The sequence below is a fragment of the Neofelis nebulosa genome, chromosome 11 (assembly GCF_028018385.1).
Source record: "Neofelis nebulosa isolate mNeoNeb1 chromosome 11, mNeoNeb1.pri, whole genome shotgun sequence".
NCBI classification, from domain to species: Eukaryota; Metazoa; Chordata; class Mammalia; order Carnivora; family Felidae; genus Neofelis; species Neofelis nebulosa.
The window spans coordinates 82606790-82632558 of NC_080792.1; the positions used below are offsets into that span (position 1 = coordinate 82606790).

Genomic DNA, 25769 nt, shown 5'->3' on the forward strand with positions numbered 1-25769 from the left:
AAAACCCTCTTAAAAACTAGCAGTGTTTTTTTCCATGTGAAGTTAATGAACACTTATTTGTGACTGCTGTATATTTCTTTGTGAAAAATTTGGAATTTCTATTTCATTATAAAGAAATTTGACCTGATATGTTGATGATTTGAATTGTAATGAAATTGTTGGAAAACTCAGCTATAAAAATGGTGTAAATTAGTTCTTAGTTTATGTTATTTAACTGTGCAAGTAGTGAAGTAACATTTAGAGACAAGAAATCACAGCGTCTGTATAACTGATTCCATATGGCCAGAAGCATGTAGTGAGTCCTTAAATGGGACAAAGAGATGAAATTTTAATGAAATGTACAGTAATTGTAAGGACCACATTAGCTCTTTATTATTTCACACTAATGCTCTGAAATAAAGAATAGGTTTGGCACAGTCATAATTCTTTCCTCTTGAGAATCAGGGTAATGTTCAAGGTTTAATTTAAAAATCAAGAAAAGCTATTATTACAGAATTAAACATATAGATACTGCACATATCTATAAATAGCTTTATATACATGTATTCACAAACACAATACAGTATTTCTCTTTGTAGTTAAATATACCCATGTGTGTCCTTTTAATATTACACTCTTTTCACAGATGTCACCTTAGAAGACAAGATAACCAGTATTGGTGGTTTAGTGCTTTTTTTTCTTTAAATCCCCAAAATTCAATTAAAATGTAAGTTTGAAGTATATAGGCATGTGAACTGTAAATTAAGAAATGAATTAAGGGACTTTTAGGAGTCTAATTACATATAAAAAATAATGAGAGAGGAAGTTGCGTTGTTGTGTTATATAGACCTTAGTGTATTTAAAGTGGAATTCAAATCCATCCTGCTTTGTTTTCTGTCCACTTGGTTAAAATGTATTCTGGCATTCTCTGGGCAGACAGCCAATACTAAAATAAACACTTAGTATTGGGATGGTTTTTGTAATGTCTACGTAAACCCTGAGATTGGGACCTTCGTTTGTTGGATATAATCTCAGAGTCTCTACTTTGACCCTGTCGAATTCAGTGAGACAGAAAAGAGAATTCATTCGTTTATTTCTTTATTTTTAAAAAGCTTCAATGGTTCATTTTTTGTTTTTTGTTTGTTTGGGTTTTTGTGTGTGTGTGTGTGTGTGTGAGAGAGAGAGAGAGAGACAGAGTGCAAATGGTGGGAGGTCAGAGAGAGAGGGGACAGAATCTGAAGCAGGCTCCAGGCTCTGAGCTGCCAGTGCAGAGCCTGATGTGGGGCTCAAACTCACGAACTGTAAGATCATGACCGGAGCCCAAGTCAGACGCTTAACCAACGAAACCACCCAGGGGCCCCAAGAAGCTTCTAAATAAATATTATACTGTGGGTCTTTAACTCTTAATGTCGCCCTTCTTTTAAAATTTAGAAACACTCAGTAAAGAAAATCCTTTCTTGGAAGTTATGGTGTTGGTTTTTGTTGTTGAAGGAAGGTGGAATTGAATGTGTTTTTTTGGTTTCCCAAGAGAAATGGGATCTAAAAACTGTTGGTTGACGATTAATATGAACAATTTCTTCTTAAATTTCTGGGTTTGTTACAGACTAGAAAGACATTTTCATCTAAAGGAAGCACTGAGTACTTAAGTGATCTTGCAAAACCTTTAGTTTTCTGTGCTTAACTGCCTCTATCTATAAAATGGGGGTAGTAGTAGTATTTACCACATAGGGTTTTAGGAATTATTAAGTGGCATAATGTATTTAAGTGACTGATGTAGTAAATATCCGGTATTTGTTAATCATTAGCAACATTGTCAAAATGCTCACATGAGCAGTAATTTCTGTTCCTTAGCTCTTCCTCTTCCCATTACTCCATTTCGTCTCTAATTTATGTCTGTCATTTTGTTAGTGTTAAATGTGCCTTTGTATTTGCAAATATTAAATCTTTTATGAACATACTGTCTCAAAGTGGCTTATGTATTCTTTTTCTGTTACTTTCAGATTCTCAGAGTTAATGTTATGCATTTGTTTAAATGGTTTATATCCAACTTAAATTTGCCTACTGATTCTGCATATATACACATATAATTGTTGTGTATACTTTTGATGTTTGTATACTCCTGTAATAAGGTGTGGTTGGTACTTGGAAACTTGGCTTCCAGTGTGCAGCATTCTTTCCTTAACTTACTACCCTGAAGCTTGATTTTGAGTGAACATTATTTTTCTCCCCTCAGATGCAATGAACTTAATTTTGTTCTATTAAAAGCTTTTTCTTAGGGATTGGAGATTCTTCAGATTTATTCAAATTTACTGCAGGCTTTAATTCAGTACTCTTTCATTAGTTAATTTGGAGTAAAAAATGGCATCTTAATAGATGTACGCATGTGTTATGTATAACATGCTTCAGTGAAAAGTTGTATGTTATAACTTATTTTTGCTGGGGAGCGTTCATTATGTAGCTGGAGAGAGATTTAGTATCACTGCAAAAATAAAATTAAAGTCAATGAACTTGAACTATAGCACATTGCTAAAAATAATACAAACCTAAAGACTTACTTTTTTTGAGAAACTCATGACAGTTCATAACAGAATGAAGAAAAATTCTTACAATAAATAAAAGGTTTAGAATAACCATTTGAGAGTGAATTGTCCATAGAAATATGGTGTGCACAAATTTTTTCTCTATTGAGTTGGATAAAAAAAATGCAGTATATTGGGGCGCCTGGGTGGCTCAGTTGGTTAGGCAACCGACTTCGGCTCGGGTCATGATCTCACAGTTTGTGAGTTCGAGCCCCACGTTGGACTCTGTGCTGACAGCTGGAGCCTGCTTCAGATTCTTTGTCTCCCCCTCTCTCTACCCCTCCCCTGCTCACACTCTGTCTCTCTGTCTCTCAATAATAAATAAACGTTAAAAAAATTTTTTAAAAATGTAGTATAAATATATATATATATATGTGTATATATGTGTATATATGTAATAATGGAAATGGTATTTTAATTTCTACTTACTACCTTACTATTGATCATAAAATATTTTATATAATCATAAAAGTTTTTATGTGTAATTCTATGTCTTTGATCATTTTTAAATGAAAGAATGAATACTGAGAATCAGTATATTTATGTTTTTGTGTTTTGAAGGACAAAAAAATTTCTGTCAGTAGAATCAGTAAAGAATATTTCATATGTCAACATTTTCAAAGTTTGTTTTTTAAGTATGTAAGTGTGAACCAGACAGTTGTTTAAGACCTTGTGTGGCCAAATGCTATTCCAGCAGTTAAATGAACTCCTGTACTGCCCACAGAACTTAACAGGCTTGAATCAAAAGGTCTGTCCTGGTCAGAAGGTGAATGTTTCCATGAGCGAATAGGATATGTACGTATTGTGACTGAACTGTGGTATGTTTGTTCCATCCAGCCTATTGGCCTTCCTTCATTAAATTTAATTAAAGTGGATAGGGGTTTGGAAGTATTCAAGCCTGGAAAAGTGTATTGTTTTCCTAAAAATATTACTTTTAATAGTTGAACACTTAATTTTCTGTGGGTGGGATTAAATATCTTTTAATCCATTTTAAAAGGTATTAGGAGTGTGTGTGTTTTATGCTAATGTTGTTACTTTACATGCTCTTTTATTGAATTACTGGTGTGTCTCTTAAGCATTTTCAACACAAATTTTCCATTATTGAGAGACAGAGGGAGACAGAGCATGAGCAGGGGAGGGGCAGAGAGAGGAGGAAACACAGAATCTGAAGCAGGCTCCAGGCTCCGAGCCGTCAGCACAGAGTCCGACGCGGGGCTCGAACTCATGAGCTGTGAGATCGTGACCTAAGCCCGAAGTCGGAGGCTTAACCAACTGAGCCACCCAGGCGCCCCTAAATTTTCCATTCTTAAGTACATTAACACTTTAATTTTCTGAAACCCTCAGAGAATGATTCATTCTAGACAGGTTTCTGGATGGTGAGTTTGAACTCACAACATGGGAAAAATAATTATTTTGCATGGAATTCATTCTGTTAAAAAAAGTAGGATTTTTCTTTCTCCTAAAAGTATACTGAGCAGAATTAGCTTTTCACATTGTTTTTATCAGTATGTGGGAAGATGACTCTGGTTTATTCCTGTCTTGCCACTAATTGGCCTTGGCAGTACCGGAGTCCTGGCTGCAGACTCTTAGCACGTGTAGGGCTCCACTCGAGACAGGTGCTGCAGTTCCGCACTTAACAGCACGGGCATCGCAGACAGACTCGGGTTCCAGTCCCATCTCTCCTGGATGTAGCTGTACAGTCTTTGTACAGGTCACTAGATTTCATTTTCTTCATTTGCAGGGTGGGGAATTAGAGTCCTAATACTTCATTGAATATGAGGATTATGTGAATTAACACATGGAAATCACTTAGCACGGCACTCCACTCATAGAAAACTCTAAGTATAAGCTGTTGTTTATGTTAACATCATCACTGTTTCTCCTACAGCTATAGGAACAGTGCTCCAGGCAGCTGTGACACTTGTTCTTGTTATGTCTGCTAGTCATTTGTTTGCCTTTCGCTGATACTGATGTGTGCGTACGTATTAGAGCTTTTTCTATTTTCTATCTGTTTTATTAAAAAAATTTTTTTAATGTTTGTTTATTTTTGAGAGCAAGAGACAGAGTGCAGAGGCAGAGAGAGAGATAGGGAGGGGTGGAGAGAGAAGGAGACACAGAATCCAAAGCAGGCTGCAGGCTATGAACTGTCAGCACAGAACCCAATATGGGGTTTGAACCCATGAACTGTGAGATCATGACCTGAGCTGAAGCTGGATGCTCAACCGATTGAGCCACCCAGGCGTCCCTCCATTTTCTATTTTTTTTTTTTTTTGACTTTTATTTATTTTTGAGAGAGACAGAGACAGAATGTGAGTGGGTCAGGGGCAGAGAGAGAGGGAGGCACAGTACCCGAAGCAGGCTCCAGGCTCCGAGCTGTCAGCACAGAGCCTGACGCGGGGCTCGAACTCACAAGCTGTGAGATCATGACCTGAGCTGAAGTTGGATGCTCAACTGACTGAGCCACCCAGGCGCCCCTCCATTTTCTATTTTTAATGAAGAGTTTATTTGTTTCTTTTTATCTGTATTTTGTCAGCTTAGAGAATGGAAGAACTTGTGAGCCATGGTATAAGTAAACCTTCAGTGTGCTTATGGGCAAAGTATATTCTATAAGGTACAAAAGGAAGAAATTAAGCTAAATGTACTCCTTGCATATTTAAGGTAGAAGGTTTTTCTGTTTGGATACAAAATTTCCTGCAGTAAAGAGAATGGTTTAAAATAAAATCAGCTGTGTCTCATCTGTCTTTCACCAAGGGGAGGTACCATTTGCTTCCTGTGTGGAGGTGCCATTGAAATACTGACCATCATTTCTTTTAGGGGAGTGAATTTAACTTGCTTTAGGCCTTAAAATGTACACAACTCTTTAATTCTTTATTGTAGGGGTCACAAGTGATTTCTGTTGTTAATGACATATCAGATGATTCCTATCACAGAAATTGATTCCTTCCTGTTCTCTGTTATTCATTTGTAAGGTGAGGGACTGTGGTTTCTATCAGTCACACACAGTATGCTCTAGGCCTTCTCTTGCCCATGGAGGTGGCACTTTAGTGTTCTTCCTTTGTTCTATCTTTTAGCTGCCACTGTAGTTTCTTGGCCAATACTGGATGGGAAAAAGATGATTGATCTTTTCTTCCAGGTACCCCCCCTCCTCCTACAGCAGTAAGTTCCGTGTGCAGTGAGAAAATAAGACTCTGTAAGCACGTTATTCTACCTTTCAGCAGGAATATTCATAATAACTAACATAGATAATTATTGTGTGATGTCATTGTCCTAATTATGTTACATACTAATTTTATTGTTGAATAAGTCTTTGAGCTTTGTGTTGCCATTTTTTGAAGAACTAAGGCTGACAGCAGTTTAGTAACTTATCTGTGTTCATATAGTGCATAACCCAGTTGGGAGTAGAATTCAGCCATTACAGACTCAAATTTTTTATTCAATTTAAAAAATCCTTTTTAACTTTGGGGCGCCTGGGTGGCTTAGTCAGTTAAGTGTCTGACTCTTGGTTTTGGCTCAGGTCATGATCTCATAGTTCGCGAGATTGAGCCCTGTGTCGGGCTCTGTGCCGACAATGCCAAGCCTGCTTGGGATTTCTTCCCTCCCCCCTGCCCACTGCACACTCAAAAAAAAAAAAAAAACAAAAAAAACAATTCTTTTTAACTTCATTTATGAAAAATTTGAAATATATGACAAAAGCTGGATAGGTATATTGGACACTCCACATACATTTCACCTATATTTAAAACTAAAGTTAATAGTGTTTTAAAACAAGCCCTGTAAAGTTTGGCATTACATGTCAGTGTGCATCTTTAAAAATAAGAGCATTTTCTTATATAACCGCACTGTACTGTTTGCATATTTCATTTACTTATTTCTTTCCACTTTGTTTTTGAATATTGAGCAGTCCTTCTCCTTTCCTTCTCTTTTTCCATACCATTGGGTCCTTGAAAAGACTGGGTCCTGTGATTCCTAAATTCTTAGCCATGATACCCTTCTGCTCTCTGAGGGACCAGTGCAAGGGAAGTGGCAAGCAGAGGGCGAGTGAGTAGGAAGCTCCTGAGATGTTGTGCAAAGTGCACCGGATTGTGGCTTGATTCTTCGAGTGGTAGAGACACAGGCTGGAAGTTAAACAAACTACCTGCAGACAGAATTTGACACTTTAATCACCAATTTCCAAACAAACCCAAAAGCCCACGTAACCACACAAAATAGTATTTTTTATTATTTTCTTCTTGTTAGCAGGATATGAACCATTGTTGCTATTGAAGTTTGTTTCGATCTGGAAACAATAATTATGCTAGAACGTAATCATGCTAAAAATAATTTCTGACATTGCAAAAATTACTTTTTTATTCCCCTTTCATTCAACAGGCGTTTACTGAGTCTTTACTCTTTTCACAACTCTTTTGGGGCTTTATTAGAAGGTCCTGTCCACAGCAAGTTTATAATTCGGTAGGGAAGAGAGCCTCTATGAAACAAAACACATTTCCATATCATTTGGAGCATGCAGGTGCTAAGGGTCAGGGTAAGTGAAGCATGCTTGGGAGATGGTGAAGGGAGAAGGCCCACTGCCAGCCTAGTGCAGAGAGGAGAGGGAAGGCATGGGTAGGTAGTCCAGTGGTCCAAAGAAGCAGAATTTGACACTTAGCGGGGGCCTGCATGGCTTAGTCAGGTAAGTGTCCAGCTTCAGCTCAGGGCATGATCTCATGGTCTGTGAGTTCGAGCCCCACATCAGGCTCTGTGCTGACAGCTTAGGGCCTGGAGCCTGCTTCGGATTCTCTCTCTCTCTCTCTCTCTCTCTCTCTCTCTCTGCCTCTCCCCCTCTCTGCCTCTCCCTCACTCATGCTCTGTGTCTCTTTCTCTCTCAAAAATGAATAAACATTAAAAAAAATTTTTTTTAATAAACAAAAAAAAAACCAAAAATGACTTTGACACTTAGCACCTTGGGTGGCCCGAGGAAAGCAAACGCAAGTGTAGAGGTGAGAAAGCCTAGGGAGTACGAGTTGTATGTTATAGTACATACGAATGTCCTTAGATTTAGGAAATGTCTTTCTACAAGATCAGCATTATATTTTGCTTCCTGTGTCTATGGTTTTGTGACTTTCCCTTTGGGAATGTCAACAGTAGATACTCATGGGTTTGCATGGTTCCTGTAGCCGCTATAGGGCAGGAGGCATCATTTTACTTTATGATATTATGGTTATAGTAATTCCAATTTTCCAAAACTTGCTGCAGCTTATTTTTGCAATGAGGTCTTTTGTCATGTGGACTCAGGTTCAGCCATTCCATGGGGTGTGGCATACTTACATTTTCCTAAAGGCTGTGTTTTTGAAAACTATGACAACATAGTTTTCACTATGTTTTACTCTAAAATCAGCGTAACCAAGCAATTCGATTGTATGTGTTTATTGTTAAAATCTCTGACCTAACCCCTTCATGATACCTTTTAAAATAATTATCTTTTTCATCAAAGAAGCAGTTTAAAGATACGACATAAAGAAACATTTCACTTAAGGCATTTAACAGTTCTGACACTTCTATAGTAACTTAAGACATCTCTGATTCCTTAATGAGTTATATATGAAAATTGGCTACTTCATGAAGACCTTTTAAATACATTTCTTTTGGATAACAATGCTATTGCTAAATAGTTTTTCTCCCCAAGTGATTCTGGTCACAGGCAGCCTGGCTAAGATGAAATTTAAATTATGGGCCCAGTTTATTCTCTGTGACTTTAGTTTTCTTATTTAAAAAAATTTTTTTTTTAATGTTCATTTAGTTTTGAGAGAGAAACAGACAGCATTAGTGGGAGAGGGGCAGAGAGAGAGAGGGAGAGACAGACAGACAGAATCTGAAGCAGGCTCCAGGCTCTGAGCTGTTAGCACAGAGCCTGACCCAGGGCTCGAACTCATGGACCATGAAATCATGACCTGAGCTGAAGTTGGGTGCTTAAATGACCGAGCCACTCAGGCATCCCTAGTTTTGTTACATTTTTATAATGTGATATGATGGATCTGCAGGGAGTGGGGTGTAGGTGGGCACAGCGTTGAGTGATAATAACTGCCATGTATTGGGTCCCTTCTGTGAGCCTAGTATAGTGCCAGATGCTTTACATATGCTAGCTGTAGTTCTTAGAACAGCTGGTAGTGATGCATTACAGATTGTATTTACAAAAGAAGAAAGTTGGATTGAGAGAATTAAATGGCCTAAGAGTCTACAACTAGAAACAGCAGATCTGGGTTTCAAATCCAGACCTATATGATTCCAAAGCTTGTATTTTTCTATGATTCTAGATTCTAGATATCTATGATTCTAGATAAAGGAAGCTTTCAGTCAGTGTCTTTACTGCTTTAGAGGTTTTCAAACCGATACAGTACAGGTCAGTGAATGGCAAATGTTAGAGCAGAGTGCTTGAGTTCTGAGGGAGGTCGGAGAGATAATAGTGGATTCCGAGTGTCAGCATAGCTCATGTAGGGAGCAGTCAGTGAACTTTGGCTGGAGAATAGAGGTGCATTAAAAGAGTAGTGACCGGGGCGCCTGGGTGGCGCAGTCGGTTAAGCGTCCGACTTCAGCCAGGTCACGATCTCGCGGTCCGTGAGTTCGAGCCCCGCGTCAGGCTCTGGGCTGATGGCTCGGAGCCTGGAGCCTGTTTCCGATTCTGTGTCTCCCTCTCTCTCTGCCCCTCCCCCGTTCATGCTCTGTCTCTCTCTGTCCCAAAAATAAATAAAAAACGTTGAAAAAAAAAAATTTAAAAAAAAAAAAAAAAAAAAAAGAGTAGTGACCGATGAGACCAGGGTGGACATTCGAGCCTGGTCATGTGAGATTTGGAATGCCAGCCTGGTGAATTAAGGCTTTCTCACCTCACTTATCATAGAAATTTGGTTTACTAAATGATGATAATATCTAGATGTTCATAAGAAGAGTAGAAATGACTTGATTTTTGTCTTCTTGGATTTCTTTCCAAGACTTTGTTGTAATAATTTGAGTGTGTCGATAAGCTGGTTCTCCTGTAAGTAAAGGTAGGATCTGGCCTCAGGCAGACACAAGAAGACTAGACACTTGGTGGCTTGTTGCATGTTGTGTGAAGTTAATGTCCAGTGACATAGCCTGCATGGTCAGCCAGAACAAGAGATTTGGCTCAGGGCCATACTGGTAGAGCAGCGATCTCAGTGTCAGCTCTTATTTCAATTAGGTCCTTGCAAAAATTTTTGCAGTTAGAGCCATTCTTTTGACAGCTAAATCTCTCTATGTGTGCATTTATTAAATGCATGTACTTAGGTGTTTTTTTTTTGATGTATGGTCCAGTTGAAGAGAAATGAGTGTATCCATTTATGTCTCTCCTATAGTCAATAAATTTTAAGTGTAACTATCAGAGGACAAAATAGAGGAAATGTCATACCTCTTTCCCCTCCCCAGCCTTTCTCCTTGAATATTATTTTGTCATTCATTTACCAAATACTATTTTTTGCCAAGTAGTTTAGGCTCTTTGGAGGCCTGTGAAAGGAACCTAACATTTCCACTCACTCATCTCTAACGAGACCTTTCCCAGTGCCTTTTTTCTCTTTGCGTTTATTCATGTTGCTTCTTCTGCTCAGGTCATCTCTTTTCTCTCTCTCCTTAATCTCCCCGTTTCCTTATTCTGATTATGGAGTAGTTCTTCAAGTCTGATTAAACATTGGTGGCCAGTTTGGCATATTTAGGTAAACTGAGAAATTTCTATTACAAATGACAGATCATCAGTCTTTAAGTTGCTTTCTGGTTCAGTCACAGGTCAGTTGACTTTTTGGACATAGCCTTCTTTATGAAGCTAGATCTCTTTGTCAAATGAGAATGAAAATGTGAAAACGTGGAAGTATGATTTACAGGTAGAACCACAAGTGTATCAAACATTTATTGATCAACTAAAACATGCAGGATCCTTTGTTAGGGTTTTTTGGTGGGTATGTGTCTAACAATGGGACATGATTGCTGAATGTTGGCAGCTCCTTCTGTTAAGCCTGTAATCTGTTGGGATGTAAGACTTAGTGTACAGAGCTAACTATTGTGTGTGACAAAACATGGGAAATTCTGTAATGTAAATACAATCAGGAATGACTTGACAAGTCAGGAAAGATGGAAATTAATTCCAGTTGGAAGGATATGAGGGAGGCTTTATGGAAAATACGGCAGAGTAGTAGGCAGAGACCAGGAGTAGGGTAGTCTGTTCTGGGTACATGGTATAGTGTATGAGAAAAGGTGTGAACATAGAGTGCATTCAGAGCTTTTCTGACGTGGTGAGTTTTAGTGGGTAGAAACATACAGACAGAAGAAAGTATAAAGCAAGTAGGTGGGGCCCAAAAAGTAAATTAATTCTAAGATCATTGGACTGTATTTTTGGGCAGTGAAAATTTTTAAACAAGGGAGTGACGTGATCAGAGCTGTGTTTTATTAGCTAGATCACTTGAGAAGTAGTGAGAAGACTGGCTCAGAGGCAGTAATGAAGGTCAAATTTACCTTAAATGGGAAGCAAGGCGAATGAAGACTTGAAAGTATGGATATGGATTGGTGTTCCTGGGTGGATGAATAGGTAAAGAAAATGTGATTATACCCGTATTTATCTTCTTCTCTTTCTCTAGAAAGTACCCTAAATTCCAGTACTTCTCCTTCCTCTTACTTTTCTCTCCCCAACATAACACAATAAAAAGAAGCTGCTTTTACTGATTTGTTTTTAATGTAGGCTGGTGTTAGCTAGAAATGTGGATCAGGGTTATTGGGCAGATGGAAACAAACATACGTTTAAGATATAGATGGTCAAGGCAGACTCCTCACTTCTTCGCCGATTTTATCTTTTTCAGACTTTGTTCTCTCTTTTACTCATGTTGAGCCATCTCAGTAGCTCTTCTTCTTTTGTAGAAGAGAAATATCATCCACATTTGTTACATTTTACCAGCAGCAAGTACGCAAATAATCTTAGTGTGAGGTCTTGCATAGTTCCATAAAAAATGTATTTAGTATTTCTTTTTTAAAGACAAAATATAATTGTAGAGAGGAGAGTTGAAAGTTAGTGGCACAGAGAAATCCAAGAAATATTTGAATTCCTTTAATACTGTTTTCTCCCTCTCCTGAACTTTCATGTAATTAAATACATGACTGAGTGTGTATCTGTGGGTGAATGGAAACAAATGGCTTTAACACTGTACCGTTCCTAGTAGCTTAAAAAAAGTCATCTTTTAGCAGTTTGAGAATTTCACGTTATCCACTACCAATGATAGTAATAGGATAGTTTTTTCAGATTAAGGAATGTATAAAAATACTTGAATGGTGTAAGAATGAAGATGGTAAAAAATGTAAGTCCGCATCATTCTACCTGCCGTAAGGTAACAAAATCACAGTGTAGTATGTTAAGGCGGGCTATTCGAAGGCCTAGGAGGAGATTTTAGGCATTTATGTTTAGAATTTTCTTCTTTTGTTAGGGCTTCGATTTGGCATCTGTCTCCTGAGTCTTTTAGGTCATTGGCCTAAAAAGACCGGAAGAAGACAGCGTCATGTCCATCAGGGTATTTGTAACACCTTGCTGTCAGGGTTTCGGCCCCACGGCTGTCCGGGCAGTGTGGGGTTGTCTTCTCCAGGTCGCCGTGAAGCCAGCAAGCGTTCTTTTGCCTGGAGGAGCACTTACAGGCGCCGACTTTGTTCACCTTGCTTTTTACAGCGGTTGTCTTCAGCAAGGGCGGCAGTAATAATTGTACAACAGCTCTGTTCTGTTTTGTTGACACTGATAAAAGTGACTCATAATGTGAAGAATCGGATAGGATAGAACCATCTGGCGATGCTTCAAGTTTCAAAGTCAGCAGTATACCTACGCCGTGAAGAAAAAGTGGGCGATAGCTCTGGTACAGCGTTAGCAAGTTGGACCAGCGTCGTGAAGCGAGGTGCTGGTTTTTAGTAAGTGAAGGCTCAGTGATCATCAGGGCTTCAGAAACATGGCTGCTCTTCGCATTTGTAATAGGAAGAGCAGAACAGCTGTTTTGGGTTGACTACCTTTTACGTCATTGTTGTTGAAACCTAGGTCTGGCACGTACCCTGCGTTGGCCCCTCTTTTTTTCTGCAGAACAAGCTTTCCGAATAAGCACAGGTTGCGTCATAAGTGTTTGTTGAGTGTTGGTTAAGTGGATATATGTCTTAGCATCTCTGGGGATGGGCCCAGAGGTATAATTATTCCTCTTGTATCTCTAGTTATACCTTCTCGCGTATAGTAGGCAGACCATAAATATTTGAGAGATAGGTGTCTTTGTTGTAAAAAACATTTGCTACGTTTTGTCTCTACCTAGACTGTTGTTACTGTTCTTGACTTGGGGCTCTTTGGAGCATGTTATCAAAATTTAAAGTAATTTTTCATTAGCAAACTTCTAGACCTTTCTTGTCACAAATAGGAAAGAATTCGATTTTTCTTATTTGTTGGTTTGTTTAACTATTGCAGAGAATCTGGAAGAAGCTGTTCAAGCGTGTTACTGTTTTGCGGGGGAGTTTTTAAAATGTGTTGTCAACGGAATTAGACCAGTTGATAAAGTGTTTGAAGCAGTTATTCAGGAACTACTACTATATGCCATGTATCTTGAGAACCGTGTAGCAGCAGGAGAGAACGTGGAATCTCTGGACCGGAAGGGACCTTTAAAGGGGAGGTAGGCCAGGCTTTCAACTGCCCTCCTTGGGACTCAGCTCCACAAAATCCATCCTAAGTTACTTTTCAGTCCGTGACAAGGAAATCATCGTAGGTGCACTATGGTGTCCCTTTCTTCAAGGATACATAGTGATGTGGCTAGAAGTTAGATGTCAGGGTTCCTGGTTTAAAGATTTTCATTAGCCATTTGTATCTACCTTTGATTTGACCAGCATTCCTTGTCTAACTGTATGCCAGCAGTATAGAAAAACTAAACTTTCCCCTGTCCTCTCTGGAGAGCAGTCTGTCATCTACAAGTTTGGCTACCTTATTTGGTGTTACATAATAATTTGTTGATCTGATGGAGATGATGTTGATAAGCCAATTTTATTTAAATGGCCATATGAAGATAATGGATCATAATGGGAAGTTAGGGCATTGACAGTAGAGTCATGTGCCCTGCCATGCTATTTTGTTAGACACGCAGACGTGGAATTACCTTTGTAAGTAGTATGGAATGAATTAAGTGGAGCATCCACAGGGCAGAAACACCACAGCGATGCTGTGAAATACAACTTGAAGCAGTGTAGCATAGATGTTGATGATTAGATAGCAAATAATTAAATCTGTTAGATAGATTAGCATACAGCAGTCAGACTACTTATGTGCGCAGACTACCATAATCTTTCGTGGAACATTTACTCTCTGCTGGAGACACTGTTTTAGGTACCTTTAGATAGTATCTCAGTTACTCTTCAAGAGCTTCTCCGTGAAGAACTTGGAGCTGTAGAGGATACACATTCATAGTGAAACGTGTAGTAGATAAGCTATTAGTTATCTTAGACAAATTGACCATTAACATGGAGCATTGAGAATTTCTGTTTTGGTCCTCAGATCAAACTCCGTGTCATGATGGCTCAGGATTTCAGAAAAGGAATCTGAAATTATTCTTAGGATTGGACTGTTGGTAGCCAAACTCCTTGGGACACTGCAGGGCAGGGGAGGAGAAGGGGAATTTTCAGGGACCAGCTTTGCTTTCTCACCCTAGATGAGGATGTGGCCTTGTTGATACTGAGTTTGATTTAGGAATCAGGAAAGTTTATTGTCAAACATAGTGCTTTAAATGGAGTCATGGTGTGAATACTTCCAAATGGTGACTTAAACCTTTGGGACAGTGGAACACCAAGAATCTGTCAGCTCAGTTGGGACCCTTCCTGGTGTGAGGCACATAGAACCCAGGAACAAAGGAAAAGCCAAGCAAAGATAAACTGCATATATGCCTATTCTGTGGCCCCTTGTAGTCACCTGGCTTATATTAAGTTCTATGACATTGGGTAAATAATTGGGAATTTGAAGGAAATGTACATGTGTGGTCCTAGCCAATCCATAACCTGGCTTTATGAAGGTGCAAGTTGCTATGATTTTCTTTTTGCTTGGAAATAAGGTTTATATACTCACTTTACATGCTGTAGGGTTTGTAAACCTGGAAACATGAACAAAACTCATCAGGATCCAGCACTCTCCAGAAACGAAATATACGTTATTGGTTACTCTTCTTATCTTGTCCTGCAGTTGTTAGCTTGTTTTCAAAGCAACGTATAGCAAAGATGGTGGTTATATATCTAGCTTAGACCAGAAAAATCAATTAATGCACACTTTAATTGGCACATTTTAGAAGAAGGAGGTCCCAGAAATGAATAATGGAATGGAGGCGAGTCAACTGCAAGAAGCAGTGTAGATGAAGGTAATGTCAACTGTTGTGGACAACCTGGAAACCTAACTGATGTGTTTAATGTTGTTCCTGTAGGAGAAGAGACGTTTAAATTCCAAGTCAGTGATTTACAAATCAATTTTTGGAACACCCATTTGTAAATGAGATCTTTCTAAGCCACCTTTCAGGAGGTAAAGTCATGCCTGTTTGGTGATCATTATTTCTTTATAGTTAATATGTGATCAAGAAATCATTTTGTGTGTTTTTTATCTGTTACGTACATATAATGTGGCATGATCATTTTCTTCTCTATGTGCACTGATGTAGCAAAGTAGCACGTGCCCTCATTTACTTCAACAAGGGAGGAAGAAAAATATTCAGCATTTGGTAAATTCTAAAATTTCTCTTCATGCTCTTTGCATCCCCCCGCCCTGGCCGCCAAGAACAACAGCAAAACAATACAAAGCAAGACAAGAACCTTTTCCAAGCAATTTCTTAACCTTTTCTTTGGAACCTGTACAAGTATGCTATGTAAAAAAAATAACTCTTGCTACGTATTACAGTTAAGAAGTTACAGCCATCGCTTCTTGGTCTTTTGGCTAAGATCAAGTGAAGAAGTTATAGCCGTGGCTTTTTCATGTATGTGTTTAGTTTGGATGTCTTCTGTGCTACTTTTGAGGAGGTTAACTGTGATACTGATCAGCCTGACAAAGGACGGGTGAGGATTTGGGAGGCATGCTATATTTTGAAAGTTTCTTGAGGTTCTTTGGTATTTCCATCTCTTGCTCAGATGTTTATTCTACCGCATGTGAACAATAAAGAATATAGACTAAAGCTGAGCATTTCATAATCAGTGGTTAGCTACTGATGTAGCACAGAATTAAGCAATCAACACCGTTTATAGAGTCATTCGGTGGAGAGCAAACCTATAATTCTTTCTATCTCTGGAGCCAGTAGAGCCTGAACCCACAAAGCTTGTCAGTAGATAAGATAAAATATAGCAGGCAGTTTTGAATTCACCTGTTTTATTCGAGTATAAGGAAGAGCCTGGTTGCTTGCAATTCTCATACTTTAAAGACACTGTAGAAATAGTTCTTTTAAAAAACATAATTCTAGCATATTATGGTGGCCACTGTAACCCATTTGACTTAAATTCACGTTACTTTGAAATGTATGTTTTATAAAAGTGTCGCTTCATTTTTATACACACACACACACACACACACACACACACACACAAATTGTGCATGCTTGAACTTAAAAAGTAGTAAGTAAATGAATAGTCATTTTGAACTTTTAATACAATTTTTTGTCTTGAGTTATAAACAGCTATAAAACTGTTATATGTTTCTTTGATGATAGGAGTCATTTACTGACAAGTAGTTAACTGACATTATTTACTTACCAGGCATTCTTTAGGGCACTGGGAATAAAATAGTGAAGAAAACATACTAAAATATTTGTTGTTGTGGATTTTAAGTTCTAGTAGTGGAGATAGTAAAGAAGTAAACATAGAGGGGTGCCTGGGTGGCTCAGTTGGTTAAGCATCTGACTTCGCCTCAGCTCATATCTCCTGCTTCATGGATTCGAGCCCTACAGTGGGCTCTGTGCTGACAGCTCGGAGCCTGGAACCTGCTTCAGATTCTCTGTCTCCCCCGTCTCTGCCCCTCCCCCACTCGTGCTCTGTCTCTCAAAAATACATAAATGTTAAAAAATATTATTAAAAAAAAGTAAACATAGAAAATGTAAAGTATATCAGATGTTGATTAGTGTCAGGGAGAAAACTGAAGCCGTGATGGAGTATGGTTGCTGTTTTAAAGAGAGTGGTCATGTGGCACCTGGGTGTCTCATTTGGTTAAGCCTCCAACTCTTGGTTTCGTCTTGGGTTGTGATCTCACGGTTCATAGGTTCGGCCCTGCATCGGGCTCTGTGCTGACAGTGCGGAGCCTGCTTGGGATTCTCTCTCCTCCCCTCTCTGTTGTGCTCTCTCTCTTTCTCTCTCTCTCTCTCTCAAAAGAAATAAGTCAGCTTAAAAGAAGAGTGGTCATAGAAAATCTCACGGATTAGGGTGGCATTTGAGCAGAGACTTGAAGGAGATAGGGGGAAAAACGATGTGGACAGATACCTGTCAGAAGAGCATATTAGGGAGAGAAAACAGCAAATGCAATGGCCCTTGAGGTGGACAGTGCCTGTTAACCTGCTGAAGGACTAGTGTAGCTGGGTGGAGTGAGCGTGGGGAGGAATAGTGAGGTGCCGTTGGGGTCGGGTGAGTGGGGAGACTTCACAGAAGGTGCTGAAGACAGAGTACAACCTTTCTCTGAGTCGGGAAGCCGTTGAAGGGTTCTAAGCAGAGGAGTGAGGTGACCTGACTTACTAGCTTTTTTAAAAGGATCTCTCTGGCTACCGTGTAGGGACTAGACTGAATTGGGGGCTCAAGGGGAAGGGCAAGCACAGAAGCAGGAAGCTGTGGTAATGACCCAGGCGAATGCTGGTGGTGGCCTGGACCATGGTAGGTGTGGTGAGGACAGGGAGAATTGGTTGTATTATAGATACAGCTTTGAAGGTAGGAGATGGCAACTGAATGTGAAATGTGAGAGAGAAAGTCAAAAGCAAAAATTTGGATACATTTACAGGAGATTGCCAATTCCATTTTGATGTTGCTTAATTGTTTTATTATAGAAATAATTTGAAAAATCTGTGGATACAAAGAGATAATATTTTTATGTTTTATCATTGTATTTGTAATTCCTTTTGTATATTTTATATGTGAAGCTATTGGTGTAATCCCATTTATGGATCAGGTTTCTATATGTGAAGATATAAAAAACCAGTTTCAGGTTTATAATACACTGTACTTCTGCTGCCACCTAATGTTTATAGCTCTTCATTTATATAATTAGAATAGCTGGTTACGCATAGCTGTACTGCTGGTTTGAAACAGAATGTTCACCGATTAGTTGAGGTTTATTTAATTGCCTTTATATTACGTTCCTTGTGTAGATATTTAATGTGATAATTGTCTGGAATTGAGGCTGTAGATTGAAGATAAATTTTATTGGCATCTTGGTCTTTGCACTGAATTCATTTCAACAAATATTTATTTGTTGTGCTCAGCCCTGTTGTTTCTCTGCCCTCCTTCATGATTATTATGTTCTAATGGGGACAGGTTAAAAAAAAAAAAAAAAACTGAACAAATAATGAAATAATTAGCAGTCAAGAGCACCAAACAGGATAAACAGATACATACCCTGTAGACAAGGAACTTGTAGTCAAACAAGGCAGATAAACATTTAAAAGTAATTAAATTGTGAGAGACGTATCATTTTAGCCCACTTTTCCTGCTGCATAAGAATAATGCTGGTTAGAAACCTCCCTGAAACAACACGTTACAAGAATAGTGCTAGTAATGTGATAGTTTTCAAGTCAGTACTGAATTGGTTCTTTGCTGCTGCAGGAGAGACCGTTAACTTTAGTGACGACCGCTTGTTAATGAAGGTTATGGTTTTAGACCAGTTTTAGTAATTGTCTGCTTTTCTGGGTCCTGTTTTGTGATTAGATGCGGATGTGATGGTTTGCTATCTCAAATGTGTCCTTCTTCAGGTACCTGCTACTTTATTTTACACCTTGTATTTCACAAAGGATGCAATGACTTTTTGTTTACCTGCATATATATCTTGAAGAGTCACTCAGTTGTTAGTATAAAACTGGAGCTCTAAAGATGCTGCCAGAAGAAATAAAAACATTGTTAATGAACCCTGAAGATGGATTTAACAGATACTTACTGAATGTGTAGTGGGTCCCACAGAGTGTTCTGAGCACTTGGCATATAGCCTTGAAACAAAGCACGCAAATCTTTGCCTTCCTTAAACTTACCTTCATTCTAGAGGGTGATGGGAGACAGTAAGCACATGTAAGTATATAGTGGGGCAGGTGGTGGCGAAGATGCTCTGGAGAAAATCAGAGCAGGGTAACAAGGATACAGAGCATGTTGGAAAAGGAGAGAGGGTGCTCTTGCTCTCTATGCAGATTTTCCTCTTCCTGATAATTTTGTTCTCAGATAAGTTATAAATAGAAAGTATGCTTAAAGTTGTTTTAAAGGCCCTGTCTGGGGGTGCCTGGGTGGCTCAGTGGGTTAAGCGTCCGACTTCGGCTCAGGTATGATCTCACAGTTCGTGAGTTCGTGCCCCGCATTGGGCTCTGTGCTGACAGCTCAGAGCCTGGAGTCTGCTTCGGATTCTGTGTCTCCCGCTCTCTCTGCCCCTCCCCCCACTCATGCTCAGTCTCTCACTCAAAAATAAATAAACATTAAAAAAAAAAAAAAAGATAAAGGTCCCGTCTGCCTTAGAAATTAGAACAGTTTGCATCCATCTATTCATCTAGTAAATAGTAAGCATGTTACCTTGTGCTACGTAATGTATGAAGTAAGAGATAAAAGACATGTTTTCTACATGTAAGGAATTTAAAATCAAATTGGGAAAATATTAAAAAAGTTTTTTCTTGTAACTGTTAAGTCATTTATCTTTTTTGTTAAAAAAAAAAAAGAGGAAGTGTAAGAAAACATTTTACTTTGGCTTTAGATGACAAACTGTTTCACTTATGAACTGGGACCCCTTGGTGGGATTATAATACTGACCACTGAAAAGCAATATTTTCCCTATAGATTGTGATATCCTTCTTTGAAAAAAGGAGAGTCTGCATTGTGATGCACGGTTTCCTGCTGGGTGTAATTTAGAAAACCTACCAAGTGTTCATCAGTCATCACTGAATCACCTGCGTCTTTTCGTTTATGCAATCAGTAGCTGTAGGACACTACGTAGAGTTTTCTTTTTTCAAACTTTGACATGTTGGGAAATAGGCTCTCTGATGTTCTTGACTCAGAAGTCTTTTGGTTAGTGGGAAGGCTTGGCCTAGCATTGCTCTTCTGGGTCCCCCCCCCCCCCCCCCCCCCGGCCTTAAATGTTTGTTTGTTTTTGAGAGAGAATGTGTGTGGGGTGGGGGGAGAGGGAGAGAGACAAAGGATCCCAAACAGGCTCTTCTGACAGCAGAGATCGAGATGTGGGGCTCAGGAACCATGAAATCATTATCTGAGCTGAAGTCGGATGCTTAACTGACTGAGCCACCCAGGTGCCCCACTTTGTTTTTCTGATGAAAGCCCAAAGTCTCATCTATAGCCCCATCTTTTTCTTGACCCTTTTGTTACCACTAAGGTGGTAATCGTTGTAGTAGATTCAGAGAATGCCAGAATATTTCTCATTTAGATATGTATGGTTTTGTGTTTTCCTCCATTAACCAAACCTGTTAAGTGCTCTGAATTCCAGCAGTTCTTAGTAAATAGGCATTTAAGGGTGGTTTGATTCAAAAACATTGGTTCTTTCCTTTTTTTTCTCAGATACTAAAGAAACCATCCTGTGGGAGAGGTTTTAGTTATCTTAAATTACCTTGAACTGTAGTGCCTTCGAATTATTGGTTAAACAAAATAGAACAAAAACTTGCTACTGAACAAAGCTTTCACACCTTTCATTGCCAGCTAATAACCTTTGCTTGGAATTTTCTGGTAGGTCACAATAAGGTAGGTGTCTTTTGAGGAATTCTGACTTAACCAAGGTCAGACATGTGTTAATTGAGCTCTCCAGATGTATCCTGATGGCCACAGACAAATGTCTGGTACGGGAAGACAGCACCTTAACTCATCACCCACCTCACTGAATCATAAAACCTTCAGGCTGGAAGCAACCAGTAAAAAGACACCATAGCTTTGGGAGAGTTCCAGCTTGGCCTCTGCTGCTGTTACAGAAGAGAGCACTGGGAGAAAATTCCAGGGACCACCCACGAGGTCTTTGATTCTTTGCCTTTCTCTGCAGTCTTTCCCTGCCAGCCTTCTATATTATTATCTTCCTATTGTCTACCTAGCCTCTATACCTAACACCATCAACAAACTCTGATAATATGTATGTTAAAAAAAAAAATCCTTGAAAACCATAAACATTATCATAGTTTTATAAGTCTAGGTTGATAAAATATCTGTAGAATGGGGACTGTGTTTTATAAAATTTATTTTGTGGCGTAATTAGATCTTTTTAGATTTCAACAATGTAACATCTAAATAATGGCTTATTTTTATTCATGGCAGTATAAACGTGTGGCAACCAACAATTATTAAGCTCTTACTCGTTTGGGAGGTACAACACTATATTCTTTAGATGAGGAAGAGGTATATAAGATTGTGTTCTCAAAAAATATAACCTAGATGGAGGCAGAATAGCATTGGGTGCAGTGTTTCTTGATCTTCAGCATATATATGAGGTACATGGGAAGCTTATTAATAAATTTTCAAACTTATCTCCCAGGGATTTTAATGTAATTTGGGGTACTTGAGAATTTCTATCTAACTTTCATGTCCTCTGTGATTGTGATAAGAGGTTTCAAAGTCCCATGCTTTGGGTAACAGTAGTGTGACAAAACAGACCACATTTTTTGAATTCTAGCTCGTTTATTAGCTTAGTAGCCTTGAGAAAATTACATAATTCCTGTTACCTCATTTTCTTTATCTGTAAAAATGGAGATTGTTATGGAGAGTGAATTTTGTGCCTGGAACGTGAATGCTCACTTAGTGAATGATAGCTGCTGCCATCGTTGTCACCATTGTCACACTGCCACCGTCACCAAGATTGTCAGGTTAGCACCAGCCATCTTAGCGACAGGAATGCACACAGTAGCTAACAGTGTCAGGCAGCATGCCGAGGAATGGTGTAGACAGTATCTGGGAGTTTAGACGTACTTAAAGGAATTTGGGCTGGAATTGGAATGCTCTGGGATGTTCATAAAAAGATGCGAGACTTGAATCATAGACTTTGAAGAAAGTAAAGATTTAGCCAAGTGAAGACAAAGTTGGCAGGAGACTGTTCCCCAAAACAGAATTATTTCAAGATAACTTACTTTTGGTTATTTAATTTTTACTGTTGACTCGCCTCAGTTATCTTTTATTATGCTAACTTAAAATAATTGATATAGGTCATCCAGGATCTTAAGTTCACTCCGGAAAGTAAAATGTTGATAAAATGTGCATGTAATATGTGTTATGTGTAATGAAAACATTTTATTATATTGTGATTTTAGAGATTGGACACCACTAATTTGGAATAAATACTTAAGCTTATAGCATATTTAATCACAAAACTGGAACAGTCTTACAGGTTAAATGTAAGTAACAGAAGTGTATGACCAAAAAAAATGCAGATTAACAGTGTAGTATTTTTTGCTACCGATGTTTACTTGAATGTAACCTTCTGCTCCTGGCAGGAATTTGGTACTGTCTGCCTAATTTTGGCCCGCCTGTTCTCCTAGGGAAGGTGTGATGACTGTTCTTTCACCACTTCCTCCTGTTTGAACTGCTGTAAAACTTCCCTTTGCACAGCTTTCTGCAAACTTCATTGGGCCTTGTTTGGTGTGAATGCATCGTATATAGACCAAGTCTGTGTTCTTTTCTCTTTAGCCCTTGATGGGGGGACCCACGTGTAACTGCTGTGCACTGAAATTGTGTGATGGCATTCACTTGTGAGGCGGTCGTTCTGATGATCCCATATAAGCAGTAGTTTTAAAAGATTATTAATTTTGTGGGGCGCCTGGGTGGCGCAGTCGGTTAAGCGGCCGACTTCAGCCAGGTCACGATCTCGCGGTCCGTGAGTTTGAGCCCCGCGTCAGGCTCTGGGCTGATGGCTCGGAGCCTGGAGCCTGTTTCCGATTCTGTGTCTCCCTCTCTCTCTGCCCCTCCCCCGTTCATGCTCTGTCTCTCTCTCTGTCCCAAAAATAAATAAAAATAAAAAAAAAAGATTATTAATTTGTGAAAATACAAGGTAATTTGTATTTGTGTTGCGGGGAGCTTAAAGGATTTTCTAGAGACCCAATTTGAGAAATACGGAGTCTTTGCATAGTAGATCTAAAGGAACCATTGCATTTTATGGACTGCATGCATTTAACATCTGGAAACATGCAGTCACCAAAGAAGGGATCTTTGAAAAACTGTCCTACTGAAGGCATTGCAGTGGCTTCCTTGTACACTGAAACTAATTTCTAAGTAATTCATAAAGGTGTACCAAACTCTCCATAATGTAATCTTTCCCGTCTGAGTGGCTTGTCTTATATACCTCCAAGCTCCTTCCTGCTCTAAGGTACTTGTTCTCCCTTTTTGGTCAGCTTTTTCCTCACATCCTGATGGGCCTGGCTGTTTGATAGCATTAGGTCCCAGAACAAGTGCCACCTCCTTGCAGTGGCCTTCCCCTTATCATTTGCTTCACTTACCCGTTGCTGTGTAACAACCACCCCAAACTTGGTAGTGTGAACAATAACCATTTTATTATGCTCACATATTCTTGAGGTCAAGAATTTACATAGGGCATAATAGATAATGGTTTGTGTCTGTACCATGATGTCTGAGGCCTCAGCGGGGTAAACTAGTACAGATGAATGACTGGATGCTAGAATCATCTGAAGGCTTCTTTACACATCTGTCTGACTCCAGGGCAGGGATGGCTGGGCTCAGCTGGGATGGCTGATTTGTGTCCCTTCCATGTTGCGTGGGTTTCCTTTAAGCATAGTGACCTCAGGGTAGTCAGACTTAATACAGTGAAGGTGGAAGGCCTTGTATAACTAAACCTTAGAGACTACACGGATTCACTTTCACTGTGGTCCTTGGGTGATGCAGCCACAAATCCTCCTGGCTTCAAGAGGAAGATAGGAAGAAGACCCTACCTCTCAATGGGAGGACTGTCAAAAATGGAGGATCATATTTTAAAATTGCCACAGTATCTTATGTGAAGTAGCATCTCAACCCCACCTCCACTGGCCTTCATAGCAGTAGTTTTACAGCATTTAATACGTATTGGAATAAGTTGATAGAAATTGTGATTTTTATCTGCCTCTCCCAGGTGAAATGAAAGTTTTGTGAAAACAGAGACCCATCTGCTTTGTTCACTGATGAATTTTCAGCCCCTGGAGTAGTGGTTAGCACATCATAGCCACTCAGTAGATACTTGCAAAATGGATAAATATGTGAATTAAAAGACGCATAGCCCGTTGTGTTAGAGCTGAGACCATCCTAGTATCCTGTTACAGCATAATATTTGTCATAAATTTCCTAGATTAATATGTAATGTTGTAAATTATAAATTTGCCATTTCTTTTCACCGAATCTTTATGTTGTGCTTAGTAATGAAATCATTTACATTTATGTATGTATGTATGTATGTATGTATATATGTTTATTTTTGAGAGAGACAGACAGAGCATGAGCTGGGGAGGGGCAGAGAGAGGGGGAGACACAGAACCCGAAGGAGGCGACAGGCTCTGAGCTGTCAGCACAGAGCCCAGAGCTGGAACTCACAAACCACAAGATCAGTGACCTGAGCCCAAGTTGGACACTTAACTGGCTGAGCCACCCAGGTGCCCCCAAATCATTTACCTTTAAAAAATTCAGTCTTTCCACTGTCAATATACCACTTCAGCCTTCATGATAGGTTACCCAATAATGGAGCATGCAGATTATGTTAACAAGAAAACTAGTGTGAAGTACTTGAATGGTTTTGTTTTAGTGAAAGAGGTACTGAGTCTACTCTTCCTGGGACAGTGGTTGTGATGGATGAGTTACTTCGTGGCAAAAAAACAAAAAACAAAAAAAGCTATTTTACTATGCCCATGGACTCTGTGGGTCAGAATTTCAGACACATCAGAGACTACTAGTTTGTGCCCCAGGATGTCTGAGGGCTCCCCTGGAAAGACTCCAAGACTGGGAGTAACTCTGTGACGAGGGCCTGATATGTGTCTTCGTTCGCGTAGCTGGTGATTGATGCTAGCTGTTGGCTGGGACCTCAGCTGAGATAGTTAACCAGAACAGCCACATGTGGCCTCTTCATGTGGATTGGGTTTCCTCATAACATGATGACTGGATTCCAAAAAGTGTTCTAAGAGGCAAGGCAACGAGACTGCCAGTTCCTGAAAATTTGAACCTGTAGACTGGTATAGTGTCACTTTGGCCAAATTTTGTTTGTTGAGGCAGTCACAAAGAGCCACCTAGATTCAGAGGAGGGGATATAGACCTTGCCACTTGATGGGTCACGATATAAAAAGAACAGGTAGGATGGGATATGTTGTGGCAGCCATCTCTGGAAAATGGACTGTGTCAGATGGGATGAGCTATGGCCTATAGATCTTGTTGGTCTGTATCCAGAGACCCCTAATTAGACCAATTACCAATGGTCCCTGAGACTGTTAAGATCAGTTTTTGAGCAGAGTATGAGTTGTTGTACCAGCTTGACTTACAGTCATGCTCGATCTGGCTCTCCTCCATACATAGGCAGTTTTCAGATTGTTAGAAGTTTCTATTTCTACTATTATTTAGATTGAGCCTTTACATTAGGAGTCCTGCAGGCGTGAGAGGGAAGGCCAGGATTAGACTTTGGCATTTTCTGACTGACAGGGTGAGTATTGCAGGATAAAGTGCTAGGTTTTTTGGTTGGTCCTTGGGAATTTGAACATAAAGGCTGCTCATGTGGTAAAGAAGAGAGAGAAGTCTAATAAGAATAAAAACTGTGGGGTCTGCTAGAAATTGGTTCTGGTTTTGTTCAATAGTGCTAATGGCCTCAACTAGTTGGGCAGTTTTGCCCCTTCTCTCATGTTCCTTCTTTCCAGTTACCAAAGATTCTTCTCTTTATGCCCGTATTAATTTCTTGAGTAAATTAAATTTACTCATGGTTTCCAACAACTTCTAGTTTTAATTTTTCCTGGTCAAAGAATTGTAACTGTGGCACGTACTATTGAGTTCATTCCCCCCAGTTAGTCTGTTTTTTCCTCCTCTCTCTTTAACCCACCTTGT

At 39.4% G+C, this 25769-nt stretch overlaps 1 protein-coding gene and 1 long non-coding RNA gene across 3 annotated transcripts in view; both read left to right on the top strand.

Annotated features, from left to right (window-relative positions):
• Positions 1–25769, top strand: part of MED13L (mediator complex subunit 13L) — a 305493-nt gene that overhangs the window by 110941 nt on the left and 168783 nt on the right. The window lies entirely within an intron of this gene.
• On the top strand, positions 2949–10639 carry LOC131489285 (uncharacterized). Its single transcript, XR_009250460.1, has 2 exons — positions 2949–9096; positions 9350–10639. It is a non-coding gene; the product is annotated as an uncharacterized LOC131489285 (long non-coding RNA).